The sequence below is a fragment of the Anomaloglossus baeobatrachus genome, chromosome 4 (genome assembly GCF_048569485.1).
Source record: "Anomaloglossus baeobatrachus isolate aAnoBae1 chromosome 4, aAnoBae1.hap1, whole genome shotgun sequence".
NCBI lineage: Eukaryota > Metazoa > Chordata > Amphibia > Anura > Aromobatidae > Anomaloglossus > Anomaloglossus baeobatrachus.
In genome coordinates this window covers 374,372,080-374,385,861 of record NC_134356.1, presented here as the reverse complement: position 1 = coordinate 374,385,861, position 13,782 = coordinate 374,372,080, and positions in this window count along the sequence as shown.

Here is a 13,782-nt window from a genome sequence, read left to right as displayed (position 1 = left end):
AATCAACTAAGCGATCTCCTTCCTCTAAGCAGCTCCTGCTGAGCTTCCCAACAAGGGGAATGTATACAAGAAACAAAAGAAGTTGGTCTGATGGAGCGCTAATAAGGAAAAGGGAACAAATGATTTTTTTAAAAATTATCACCTGAGGAAGACCACATACTGGTTGTTGAAACGCGTTGTGGCATCTAAGGGACCACTAATAAAAGGTTTAGATAATTTTTGTAAAAAATCCTTTGGTCCTTTTTCCTTATTAGCACCCCCCCCCCAGACCAACTTCTTTTGTTTCTTGATTCTTTATTGAAGACTTTTCTTAAAAACACAGACAACCTTGATACATAGTGTTAGATAACATTCAACATGTGATGTGTTTCGAACCGGTGCGGTCCTTTCTCAAGCATAGCTGAGAACTTGTGTACACACAATTAAAAAAGCCAACACCATCCAGAATTCAGTAGGTGGTATAAAACAATAAATCCTATGTGGACAACATCTTTATATTCACATATCATACAATTGTACGTTACAATGCACCAAAACCCAAGGACATTATAGTTTATCTAGAAGAAATAATATTCATATTGGACCCCTCTGTGATACCAGACACAGCCCGCTCGTTTCCATTAAGCTTAAAACTAGGCATATAATGTATGTGACTTCAGTTACTTACCAGAAAAGACACCAGCTTCTTTCTAATGAATGACAGTCACACGTTTTAATATTACGTAATTTAAAAAATGTAATGTTTTAAAAGTGAATGGAATCAAGAGGGTTGTGTCTGATCTAACCCATGGTCTTCTCCTCTTTTCCATCCCAATAATTATAAAGCTATGTTAAGTATATATCATTACAGAGAGGCCCGACGTATTTTTCACATGTTCTATATAAACTATAATGTCCCTGGATTTAGGTTTATTGTAATGTATGATATGTAAATAGTAAGAAGTTGTCCACATAGCATTATTGTTTATAGCGCCTACAAGGATACATACTGAATTCTGATTAGTGCTTGGTTCTTTTAAATGTGTGTAGATTAGTTCTCAGCCATGCTTGCTAAAAATTAAAAAACACACCAGTTAAACACGTCACATTTGTAGCATTATTTAATACCCTACGAACTGGGCTGTATTTTTATTGAAAGCCTTCAGTGAAGAGACTGGACTTTTAATGGGGATGTGCTGATCCTTAAATGGAATCTGTTGGCAGGATTTCACCCCCAAACCATTTACACCTGCATGTAGCTCTTTCAAATATGTCTAGCAATTCTTTTACATGGCCAGTCTGTTGTTCCATAACTGATAAATCACTGTTTGAATTTATATGAGACTATGGTAGTTCTGGAGCCTCTGTTCCCTACCCAGCACCGCCTCCTCCTGCTTAACTGACAGACTCTGTTTGCTGTGTGACTTCAGGCAAAGGAACCATCTGTTAAGAAGGAAGAGGTCGTGGCTGGTATAGAGCTGGAGTGACAAAGGCTTCAGATCAACCACATTTCTATAGCATTTGAATGGATATGCAAATGAGCCTGATTTCTCAGTAATGGAGGAACAGACCAGCCATGTAAAGGTATTGGAGGACTTGTCTTTGAAAGAGTTACATACAAATATCATTAACTTTGGGTGTAAATTCCAGCTGATGGATTCCCTTTAAGGAATCAACAATTCACTTTTAGCAAATTGTTCAGTTTGATGAATATATTAGTAAACCACAATGCAATAGATGACCCGGCACTTTTACGGTAACAAAAGCCTAATATATATATTGTACAATGTGATTTTGTTTTTTGTATGTTTTTGCAATACAATTTTTATGATAAATACTACTTTGCGGGACAAAACATACAAGACATTAACATAAATATGATAAATACGAGGAGCTACTGATAAGTCTTTGGCTTTACCCAAAAAGAAACAAGATAGGATGATAAAACTTTACATTAATTCTACATACTCTCCACTGATGTCAACACAATTCTTACATTGGTATTCCAAGTTCTGTAAGCCTAGCAAAAAGAAGGACTTCAGTTGTGCCTCAAACCAGTAGCAGCCATGGCATCAGAAATGGTGGGAAATTTGGTACCCTGGAGGTGTTTCTTCAGCTTTGGAAACAGATGATAGTCGGAGGGAGCTAGATCTGGTGAATAAAGTGGGTGGTCAACCAGCTGGAAGCCCAGCTCTGCATGTTTTGCAGTCACCGCTTCTGTAGTGTGAGTGGAGGGTTTGTCTTGCAGGATTCCTTTGGATAGCTTGCCTTGCCTTTTGACCTTCAGAGCTGCCTTCAATTGGTCCAAAAGTTCAATGAATGTAATACTTTGCATTGATGATGGAACCCTTTTGAAGGTAGTCCACTAGCAGCACACCCTACTTATCCCAGAACACAGATGCCATCACCTTAGTGGCTGATTTTTTGCACTCTGAACTTCTTTGGATGAGAACCACTGTGCCTTCACTCTTTTGACTGTCCTTGTTTTCAGTGTCATAAAAATAAATCCAGGTCTCATCCATAGTGACCAGTCGATCCAGGAAGTTCTTATCAGTCCGGAAACGCTGACAAATGGACCAGGAAGTTTTCACTCGCATGCTTCTCTGACCAGTTTGCAGATAGCTTCCTCATGTCCAAATGTTCATGGATAATGACACAAACACGTTCACAGGAAATCCCTATGATGTCTGCTATTGCTTTAGCTGAAATTTGTCGATTCTCCAGTATGAGGTTGTGCACAGCATCGACAATCTTCAGAACAACAATCACTCTCGGTTGTCCAGGATGTTCCTCATCATTGGTGCTGAAGTGGCCCATTTTAAATTTGGCAACCCAGTTCTTAACTGTAGAATATGAAGGGCATTGATCCCCCAATATCTGCGACATATCACCATGAATATCCTTTGCAGACTTTCCTTGCAGAAACAAGAATTTTATCACTCCTCTGCTCTCAGTTGCTGTGAATAATGCATTAGACTTCCCACGCGCATTTTGTTTTCCCACGTGCGTAAAATACTGTTGCCATAAGCAACAAACACAAAATTTTGCAAACATATTAGACACATAAGGCTTTCATGTGATGTAACATTCATTACCATAGAAACAAAAAAAGATCACAACGCCAAAGACTTATCAGCAGCCCCTCGTATAGCCTTAAGTACGGTAAGTGGAATTTGTTTCTATGGTCATTCTGCTTATACTGTAGATGATAAATTAATGGAATAGATTTAAGCTTCATTCACTCATTGCAAAAAAGCCAAGCCAAAAGTAGGACTGAATACTAAACAAAGGGGTATATAAGGAAAAGATTTATCATTCATTTACTCCTGATTCTGGAATTAAAATAGTGATGCATGAAGGCTTAAAGGGAATCTGTAATCTCATAAATGCTGTCATATCCATAGCACTATGTATCAGTCAATGGATGTATGAACTCAACCAGGAATGTTTGACTGAAATGCTGTGGCTTTTTAGAGAAAAATATACTTTAAATGCAACTGGGGACCAAGCCACACGGGAGACTAGTTGCCCACTGGCCTGGATTGATAGGTGTCTACTTACATGCGCATATAGGGAGGGGGACCTGTCACTCAAGGGGAGTGGGCAGGGAGAAGCCACCGGGGGCCTACCTGTCTGACTAGTCTACCTCACAGCTTGGTTCCTGGCGGCTTTTTTAATTGTTTTTTTCTGAAACACTCTAGTGTTTGTGTTCCCTACCTGAGTTGGGCAGCTATCAGATTCACTTTAAAAGAGCTGTCTCACCATTACATATTCATATCCATTGACTAGATGATACTAAATGAATAATATTTGCAATTTACACACACTGTTAAGAAAAACTATTTTCTCCTTTTATAGGAGAATGCAAGAGCAGTAGTCCATGAGCCCAAGCTGAAGAGATATGGGGTGATGTACCAAGACAATAACCTAAATCACACAAGTAAATTTAATTAAAGGGACTATTCAAACCAAGCACAGGCACTTGGTACACCTTTTAACGTGGTTAAATAGTTCAGTGCACCTTCACATCCAATTGTTTTCTATCTATCTTTGACTTCGTGTGGTTCATGTAAAGCCAGAATTGTCAGTCAATGAAGAGTTGGTAGTTAAAAATGTCTAACGAGTAGGTGAGAATTATCTATACTTGAATGTGCAATTGTATTTTGCATTACAGGCACGTTGTACTGGTACAGTCATGGCCAAAAGTTTTGAGAATGCTACAAATATTAATTTTTACAAAGTCTACTGCTTAAGTTTTTCTAATGGCAATTTGCATATACTCCAGAATGTCATAAAGAGTGATCAGCTTAACAGCAATTACTTGCAAAGTCAATATTGGCTAAGAAAATGAACTTTAACCCCCAAAACACATTTCAACATCATTGCATTCCTGCCTTAAAAGGAGCAGCTAACATTGTTTTAGTGATTGTTCCATTAACACAGGTGTGGGTGTTGATGAGGACAGGTCTGGCGATCAATCAGTCATGGTTAAGTAAGAATGACACCACTGGACACTTTAAAAGGAGGCTGGTGCTTGGTATCATTGTTTCTCTTCAGTTAACCATGGTTATCTCTAAAGAAACACGTGCAGCCATCATTGCTCTTAACCCCTTCACGACCGGCCGATTTTTCGCTTTCCGTTTTTTTTTTTCGCCATTCTTTTTCTGAGAGACGTAACTTTTTTATTTTTCAGTCAATATGGTCATGTGAGGGCTCATTTTTTGCGGAACGAGCTGTACTTTTAAATGAAACCATCAGTTTTACCATATTGTGTACTAGAAAATGGCAAAAAAATTCCAAATGCTGAAAAATTGCAAAAAAAGTGCGATAGCACTATGGTTTTTGAGATATTTTATTCACTGTGTTCACTATATGGTAAAACTGATGTATGGGTGTGATGCCTCAGGTCAGTGCGAGTTCGTAGACACCAAACATGTATAGGTTTACTTTTATATAAGGGGTTAAAAAAAATCGGAAGTTTGTCCGAAAAAAGTGGCGCACGTTTTACGCCATATTCCGTGACCCGTAGCGTTCTCATTTTTCGGGATCTTAGGCTCAATGACGGCTTATTTTTTGCGTCTCGAGCTGAGGTTTTTAACGGTACCATTTTTGCGCAGATGCTACGTTTTGATTGCCTCTTATTGCATTTTGCGCAAAAGTTGTGGCGACAAAAAAACGTCGTTTTGGCGTTTGGAATTTTTTTGCCGCTACGCCGTTTACTGATCAGATTAATTGATTTTATATTTTGATAGATCGGGCGTTTCTGAACGCAGCGATACCAAATGTGTGTATATTTTTTATTTTTTTAACCCTTTAATTTTCAATGGGGCGAATGGGGGGTGATTTGAACTTTTAGGTTTTTTTGGTTTTTTTTAATTATTTAAAACTTATTTTTTAACTTTTTTTTTTTTATTTTACTAGTCCCCCTAGGGGGCTATTGCGATCAGCATTCCGATCGCTCTGCAGTATCTGCTGATCACAGCTGCAAGGCTGTAAACAGCAGATACGCTGTCTTTCTCTTTTGCTGTGCCCCGGGCACAGCGAAAGTGAAACCAAGTCATGTGTAGTACAGGAGTCATCACATGACCCTGTGCTACCATGACAACTATCGGGAGTCACGTGATCGCGTCATGTGACTTCCGGTTTCGGGTGGTAAGTAAATGCTTACCGCAATCGCGCTTATAATGGCGCTGTCATGTATTGACAGCGCCATATAAGGGGTTAATCGGCACGAGCAGATAACGATTCTGCTCGTGCCTAGCAGGCACACATCTCAGCTGTGAAAATCAGCTGAGATGTGTGCCGATCGCGGCATGCTGCCGCCGGAGGACCGCGGGCAGTAAGATTATGTCATTTAGGACGTAATTTTACGGCCCGCGGTCGTTAAGGGGTTAATAAAAATGGCCTAACAGGGAAGAGTATCGCAGCTACAAAGATTGCACCTCAGTCAACAATCTATCGCATCATCAAGAACTTGAAGGAGAGAGCTTCCATTGTTGCCAAAAAGGCTCCAGGGCGCCCAAGAAGGACCAGCAAACGCCATGACCGTATCTTAAAACTGTTTCAGCTGCGGGATCGGACTACCAGCAGTGCCGAGCTAGCTCAGCAATGGCAGCAGGCTGGTCTGAGTGCTTCTGCACGCACTGTGAGGCGGAGACTCTTTGAGCAAGGCCTGGTTTCAAGGAGGGCAGCAAAGAAGCCACTTCTCTCCAGAAAAAACATCAGGGACCGACTGATATTCTGCAAAAGGTACAGGGAGTGAACTGCTGAGGACTGGGGTAAAGTCATTTTCTCAGATGAATCCCCTTTTCGATTGTTTGGGACATCTGGAAAACAGCTTATTAGGAGAAGAAGAGGTGAGCGCTACCACCAGTCTTGTCTCATGCCAACTGTTAAGCATCCTGAAACGATTCATGTGTGGGGTTGCTTCTCAGCCAAGGGAATCGGCTCATTCACAGTCTTGCCTAAAAACACAGCCATGAATAAAGAATGGTACTAGAATGTCCTCCAAGAGCAACTTCTCCCAACTGTCCAAGAGCAGTTTGGCGCCCAACAATGCCTTTTCCAGCATGATGGAGCACCTTGCTATAAAGCAAAGGTGATCACTAAATGGCTCATGCAACAAAACATAGAGATTTTGGGTCCATGGCCTGGAAACTCCCCAGATCTTAATCCCATTGAGAACTTGTGGGCAATCAAGAGACGGGTGGACAAACAAAAACCAACAAATTCTGGCAAAATGCAAGCATTGCTTATGCAAGAATGGACAACTATCAGTCAGGATTTGGTCCAGAAGTTGATTGAGAGCATGCCAGGGAGAATTGCAGAGGTCCTGAAGAAGAAGGGTCAACACTGCAAATATTGACTTGCTGCATTAACTCATTCTGTCAATATAACCTTTTGGTACTCATAATATGATTGCAATTATATTTCTGTATGTGATGTAAACATCAGACAAACACAATTAAAAACCAGAGGGCAACAGATCATGTGAAAAAATAATTTTGGTGTCATTCTCAAAACTTTTGGCCATGACTGTACATAGAGCTTGATGTATATCAGTGAATTTCTGTGCACCTGGATTCTAGGGGTAAAATAGCAGTCAGAGTTTTGTTTTGTCGCTATGAAATTACTAAAAGAAAAAAAAAAGTATTACAATAATTTCCTTTTTTATGCACTTAAAAAGAATAAAATATAAAAAACACAAATCAGCAAATAATACAAACATGTTTGGTATCCCTGTAATCATAACAATCCATACAATACAGTGAACAGATTATTTATGGTGATTTAGTAAATGGCGTAAACAATTCTTGTAATTAATTTTTTCTCCATTAAACACATAAAAATCTAATAAAATTGTAACTCTGCGGCTGTTCTCACGCATAGCATAAATGCTGCATTTTTTTCTACACATTTTCTGCAGGTGTTTACACTACACTGAACAATAAGGCTATGTGCACACGCTGTGCTTTTTGTTACGTTTTTCAGGTATAGTTTTGGTACCAAAGCTGCATGCATTTCCTTCCCAAGAAAAGTCTATGAGATTTCATTTTTGCTGTGCGCACGTTGCATTTTTTTTTTTTTTTTGCTGCATCTTTGTGGTGACCACAAATATGCAGCATGTCAATTATTTTTGTGTTTTGTCCCTGTGCTTCGGAGAACTAGCAGATCAATCCCATGCTGATTCTGCGTTGGCGGGGGATTGATCCCTGGTATCTGGCCATATGCCAGGCCCCATATAATGTCTAAGGGGACCAGAATCTGCCACAAAGGGGTAGGAGCAAGCGCTTCATACTTACCGATTCACCGGGGCTTCTGTCACAGTGCACCCACGGTCATTTTAATTCCCGAGCCGCTCATTAGGCTCATACATATTCACTGCTTCCCCCACCCACCGGCGTCTGTGATTGGTTGCAGTCAGATGAGTGCCCACGCTAAGTGACAGCGTGTCTGAGGCTTCCAATCACAGACGCCAGTGGACGAGTCTATATCGCACAGTAAAATAAATAATTTAAAAAATGTGGCGTAGGATGCCCCGATATGATAATACCAGCATAGATAAAGTCCGACAGCTGGAGGCTGATATTCTCAGGCTGAGGATAGCCATGGTTATTGGGCGCCCCCCCCCAAAAATATCAGCCTGCAGCTCCTGGAATTGCAATATCCATTAGATGCGACAGTCCTGGGACTTTACCCGGCTCTTTCCGATAGCCCTGGTGCGGTGGCAATCGGGGTACTGAAGGAGTTAATGGCAGCCCACAGCAGCCACTAAGTCTTGGATTAGTAATGGCAAGTGTCTATGAGACACCCCATCACTAAACTGTAAGTGAAAGTAAATAAACAAAAACACTGAAAAAATCCTTTATTTGAAATAAAAGACAAAAACGCACCCTCTTTCACCCCTTTTATTAACCTCAAAAAAATCCCTGCAGGTCCAACGTAATCCACACCAGATCCCACAACGCTTCCACCACTGCTACATTTAAAGCTCACAGCGAGCACCATAGAACATGACTGCACACTGTGAGGTTCAGGTAGTGACTGAGCCGAGATCAGCGGTGATGTCCCTCAGGTTAATCGCAGCCACAGCTGGAGTCCTCCACCCATGACCGCAAATCATCTGAGTGACGTCACCGCTGATCGTGTGGCTCATTTCAGTTGCTGCCTGGAGCTCACAGCGGGCAGTCATGTGCAATGGCGCTTGCTGTGAGCTTGAGATGTAGCAGTGCTGGAAGCGCCTCTATTTTTCACAACCAGTCAAGGTACAGCTGAGGGTTGCAGCCCACAGCTACTAATGTTCTTGTGCTGGACATGAAAATGTGAGGACCCCACGTCATTTTGTTTACCAAAAAATGATAAAAAAAAAAATAACTGGCCAAGCTAGCCATCGCTCTTTTTATCTTGCTATTCTGTTATTTCTTCCTATTTATTACATCTGTTCTTTATTATTATTATCTAGTCTATGTTCTTTTTATCTATTCTATATGTTATTTCTAGCTATTCTTTCTAATGTTCTTTCTACAGTGCCTTGCGAAAGTATTCGGCTCCCTTGAATTTTTCAACCTTTTCCCACATTTCAGACTTTAAACATAAAGATAAAAATTTTAATGTTATGGTGAAGAATCAACAAGTGGGACACAATTGTGAAGTTGATCAAAATTTATTGCTTATTTTAAACTTTTTTAAAAAAAAGAAATACCTGAAAAGTGGGGCGTGCAATATTATTAGTCCACTTTACTTTCAGTTCAGCAAACTCACTCCAGAAGTTCATTGAGGATCTCTGAATGATCCAATGTTGTCCATACAAATGGATCCTGCTCTGTGATAGTCTTAGGGGCACTTTGCACACTACGACATCGCAGGTGCAATGTCGGTGGGGTCAAATTGAAAGTGACGCACATCCGGCGTCGCAGGCGATATCGTAGTGTGTAAAGCCTTTTTGATACGATTAACGAGCACAAAATCGTCATAATCGTATCATCGGTGTAGCGTCAGTCATTTCCATATTTTGGAAATGACCGATGTTACGATGTTGTTCCTCGTTCCTGCGGCATCACACATCGCTGTGTGTGAAGCCGCAGGATCGAGGAACATCTACCTGCGTCCTGCAGCTCACGCCAGCTATGCGGCAGGAAGGAGGTGGGCGGGATGTTTACGTATCGCTCATCTCCGCCCCTCCGCTTCTATTAGCCGCCTGCCGAGTGACGTCGCTATGATGCCGCACGACCCGCCCCCTTAATAAGGAGGCGGGTCGCCGGCCAGAGCGACATCGGAGGGCAGGTGAGTGCATGTGAAGCTGGCGTAGCGATAATGTTCGCTACGCCAGCTATCACCATGATATTGCAGCTGCAACGGGGGTGGGGACTATCGCGCTCGGCAATGCAAGCCGATGCTGTTGTAGTGTGCAAAGTGCCCCTTAGTGTTCTGTTTAAAGCGCATATAGCAATATGAAGACCAATGAACACAACAGGCAGGTCCGTGATACTGTTGTGGAGAAGTTTAAAGCCGGATTTGGTTACAAAAAGATTTCCAAAACTTTAAACATCCCAAGGAGCACTGTGCAAGCGATCATATTGAAATGGAAGGAGTATCATACCACTGCAAATCTACCAAGACCCGGCTGTCCATCCAAACTTTCATCTCAAACAAGGAGAAGACTGATCAGAGATTCAGCCAAGAGGCCCATGATCACTCTAGATGAACTGCAGAGATCTACAGCTGAGGTGGGAGAGGCTGTCCATAGGGCAACAATCAGTTGTACACTGCACAAATCTGGCCTTTATGGAAGAGTGGCAAGGAGAAAGCCATTTCTCAAAGATATCCATATGTCATTTAATGTTTGCCACAAGCCACCTGGGAGACACACCAAACATATGGATGAAGGTGCTCTGCTCAGATGAAACCAAAATCAAACTATTTGGGCATAATGATAAACGATATGATTTGGCTTAAAAGCAACACAGCTCATCACCCTGAACACACCATCCCCACTGTCAAACATGGTGGTGGCGGCATCATGGTTTGGTTTGGGCCTGCTTTTCTTCAGCAGGGACAGGGAAGATGGTTAAAACTGATGGGAAGATGGATGGAGCCAAATACAGGACCATTCTTGAAGAAAACCTGTTGGAGTCTGCAAAAGACCTGAGACTGGGACGGAGATTTTTCAACAAGACAATGATCCCAAAAATAAAGCTAAATCTACAATGGTATGGTTCACAAATAAACGTACCCAGGTGTTAGAATGGCCAAGTCAAAGTCCAGACCTGATTCCAATCGAGAATCTGTGGAAAGAGCTGAAAACTGCTGTTCACAAACGCTCTCCATCTAACCTCACTCAGCTCGGGCTATTTGCAAAGGAACAATGGGCAAGAATTTCAGTCTCTCGATGTGCAAAACTGATAGACACATAACCCAAGCGACTTGCAGCTGTAATCGCAGAAAAAGGTGGCCCTACAATATATTAACTTAAAGGGGACAAATAATATTGCACGCCCCAATTTTCAGTTATTTTTTTAAAAAGTTTAAAATAAACAATACATTTAATTCAACGTTACAATTGTGTCCCACTTGTTGATTCTTCACCATAACATTAAAATTTTAATCTTTATGTTTGAAGCCTGAAATGTGCCAAAAGGTTGAAAAATTCAAGGGAGCCGAATACTTTCACAAGGCACTGTATCTATTCTATATGTTCTTTCTAGCTATTCTTTCTATGTATCAATAGATTTGACTTAAAAAACGCATTGGGCAAAAACGCAGCAAAACGTATGCGTTTTTCGGATGCGTTTTCGCCGTGGGTGCGATTTGTAGGGGCCAAAAACGTGCATCCTTGTGGTCGCCACAAAGATGCAGCATGCGCACATAGCCTAACAGTTGTCTCTGATTATTATGTTTTTCTTGCTTTTTTTTTTATGTTTCCCCTTTATTTGATGTATTGTTGGTGCACATTTGAAGCAGCATTTTAATGGTTTTTTGTATAGTACTGAAAAATGCTGATTCTGCACTTGAAATGCAAATACAATTGTGGTTTCTAAGTGCAGAATCAAAGTTTTTCAGTGAATGAATAAGAAATAAATTCATAGGTCCAAATCGTCCTGGATGCTAGGGACAGTTCTGGGTGGTCTGCTGAATGTCAGTCACTGCCATCATTTTACTTCCTACATCTCCATCCTCCAGAGTAGAGAAAAATGGTAAATCTTTGTGGCTACTGGATATAATTAGGTGTGTGGCCAAAAATTTACCATCACTCGCTTTGTCTGCCTCACAATTTGTCCCTCTTTGATTCTTGTAAGTGTTGAGAGGTATCAAACATCCATATTTACACTTATCTCCTTATAGAAACAAAGCATACTGGTTACAGACGGCTTATATTTCATGAATTCTTGCTGGTTGTTAGTTATTATTTTGTTCTCTGCAATTATTTTTTGCAGATCATCTCTTAAAATGCCCTAAATTTTTTACATAACACTGCTTATAGTTGCCTGGATCCAACTTCTTACCATTCTTAAAGGGACCTTTCAACTGGTTTTCCCAATATAAACTAAAGCCACCACCTTTGACAGTGACATCAAAATGAAGCCCCGCGTATCACAAAAAATTACTTGATTATCTGAGCAAGAGAAATTTTTTGTTCTTTAGACTGCATGTATGAAAAAACCCCAAAAGAAAATGCACCTGGACAGGAACATAAATGGTCCAGTTTTTAACTAGTTAATTTGTTCAGGCGCAGTCGTGCTTCTTCTTGTGGTAATTTGATTATATTGGGTGGAGAACTTTGATTTCTGCCTTTCATTTGCACTTAAAATTGCTTTATTAATTCACTGCTAATATTAGTGTATAAAAATGTAATAATGTACTTCTGTTGGGGATAAGAATTGAGTACCCAAAAATACTTAATTCAGCCATTTCATAGACTCAGGTTTATAGTTTAGTTAGTAGATGTAAACTAACACACATATTTATGCATGTCTTTGTTCTTTATACTAACACGTATATATAGGTATATTGCATATTCAGTGTATTTTCCTTAAACACAGTATATACCAGCACATGTAATTTTAAAGATGGCTGCCATATCCTGTCTACACCCGAGGTGATAAACAAAAGAAATTCCTGGAGTCTGGACTGTCCAATCAAAGAGAGGATATGCAGATTTCTATACATCATGAAGCCCCGACCCACGATATTTGATTGGACTGTATTTTGTCCACGCCCTTCACTACTGAAGAGATGTGAAAAGTTTAAAACCATAAAGACCAGTTGCCTCAGTGCCAGTCATGGAGATAGATGTAACTGACTCATTGTCCGTTATTTAGTCTCACGTGCACACATGACAATATAATTTGGAACAGCAGTCAGATCCAAAGAGTGACCGGTTGAGTCACATCCTTAACACTTCAAGCTAAAAAATATCCAATAACAATAATCACAATTTTGCAGTGAATTAAAACAATTTTAGGAGCAAATTAAATATTTGGGTGCAGGCTCCACATCTGAGTGTTTTCCCATAGATCCATGACAGAGTGATTCTCAACACCCACTTTGAAAAAGCGCCATCCACCCTGAAGTTGCTGCAAAAGAGGGATCTATATGTTATTAAACTTAAAGTGCAGGGAGAAAAACCTGAATCTTATCTGATTACTCGGGCTTCTCAGTAAAACATACGACCAATACAACTTTTCTATGTGTTTAGTTTGATTGTGCCTCTTTATAATTGAAACTTCGAGCACAATCAAACCACATTTTATTAGTAAGCAATGCAGATATCCATGTTATTCTAACAGACTCACTTCCTTTTCTTTTTACTGTACTCCACCATCAGCTCCATTATATTTCACACATTATGTAATCGTTATTGAATTTATGGATTATTGTACATGAATGGATTCCGAAGAATAACTCATCTTTATTATTGTGTATTATAATATTGCAGCTGATTTTTAGCTTACAGCTTTAAATTATGTTTGGTTGGTTATAGGCTCATGTAACTCTACTTCCCCACATCATTTTTTCTTTTAACCAAAAGCACGTATGACTCTGGCCTTAAAGGGAATCTCTCGGGAGGAATTTCTACCTAAAATTAAAAGGTATGGCTGTATAAGTGCTGTTACCTTGAGTAAATCTATACATTTTTTGTAGAAATCCTTCCTGTCATTGGCAAGAAATCTGCCATGGTAGTTATATACAAATTAGCTGTAAGTGCATTGGGGCATGTCAAAACACTTCCATCTCTCTGTTTTTTGTTCCTAATAAACTGCCTGGCTCCTCTGTTTAAATCGGTTATTCCAGCCTCTGTCATCT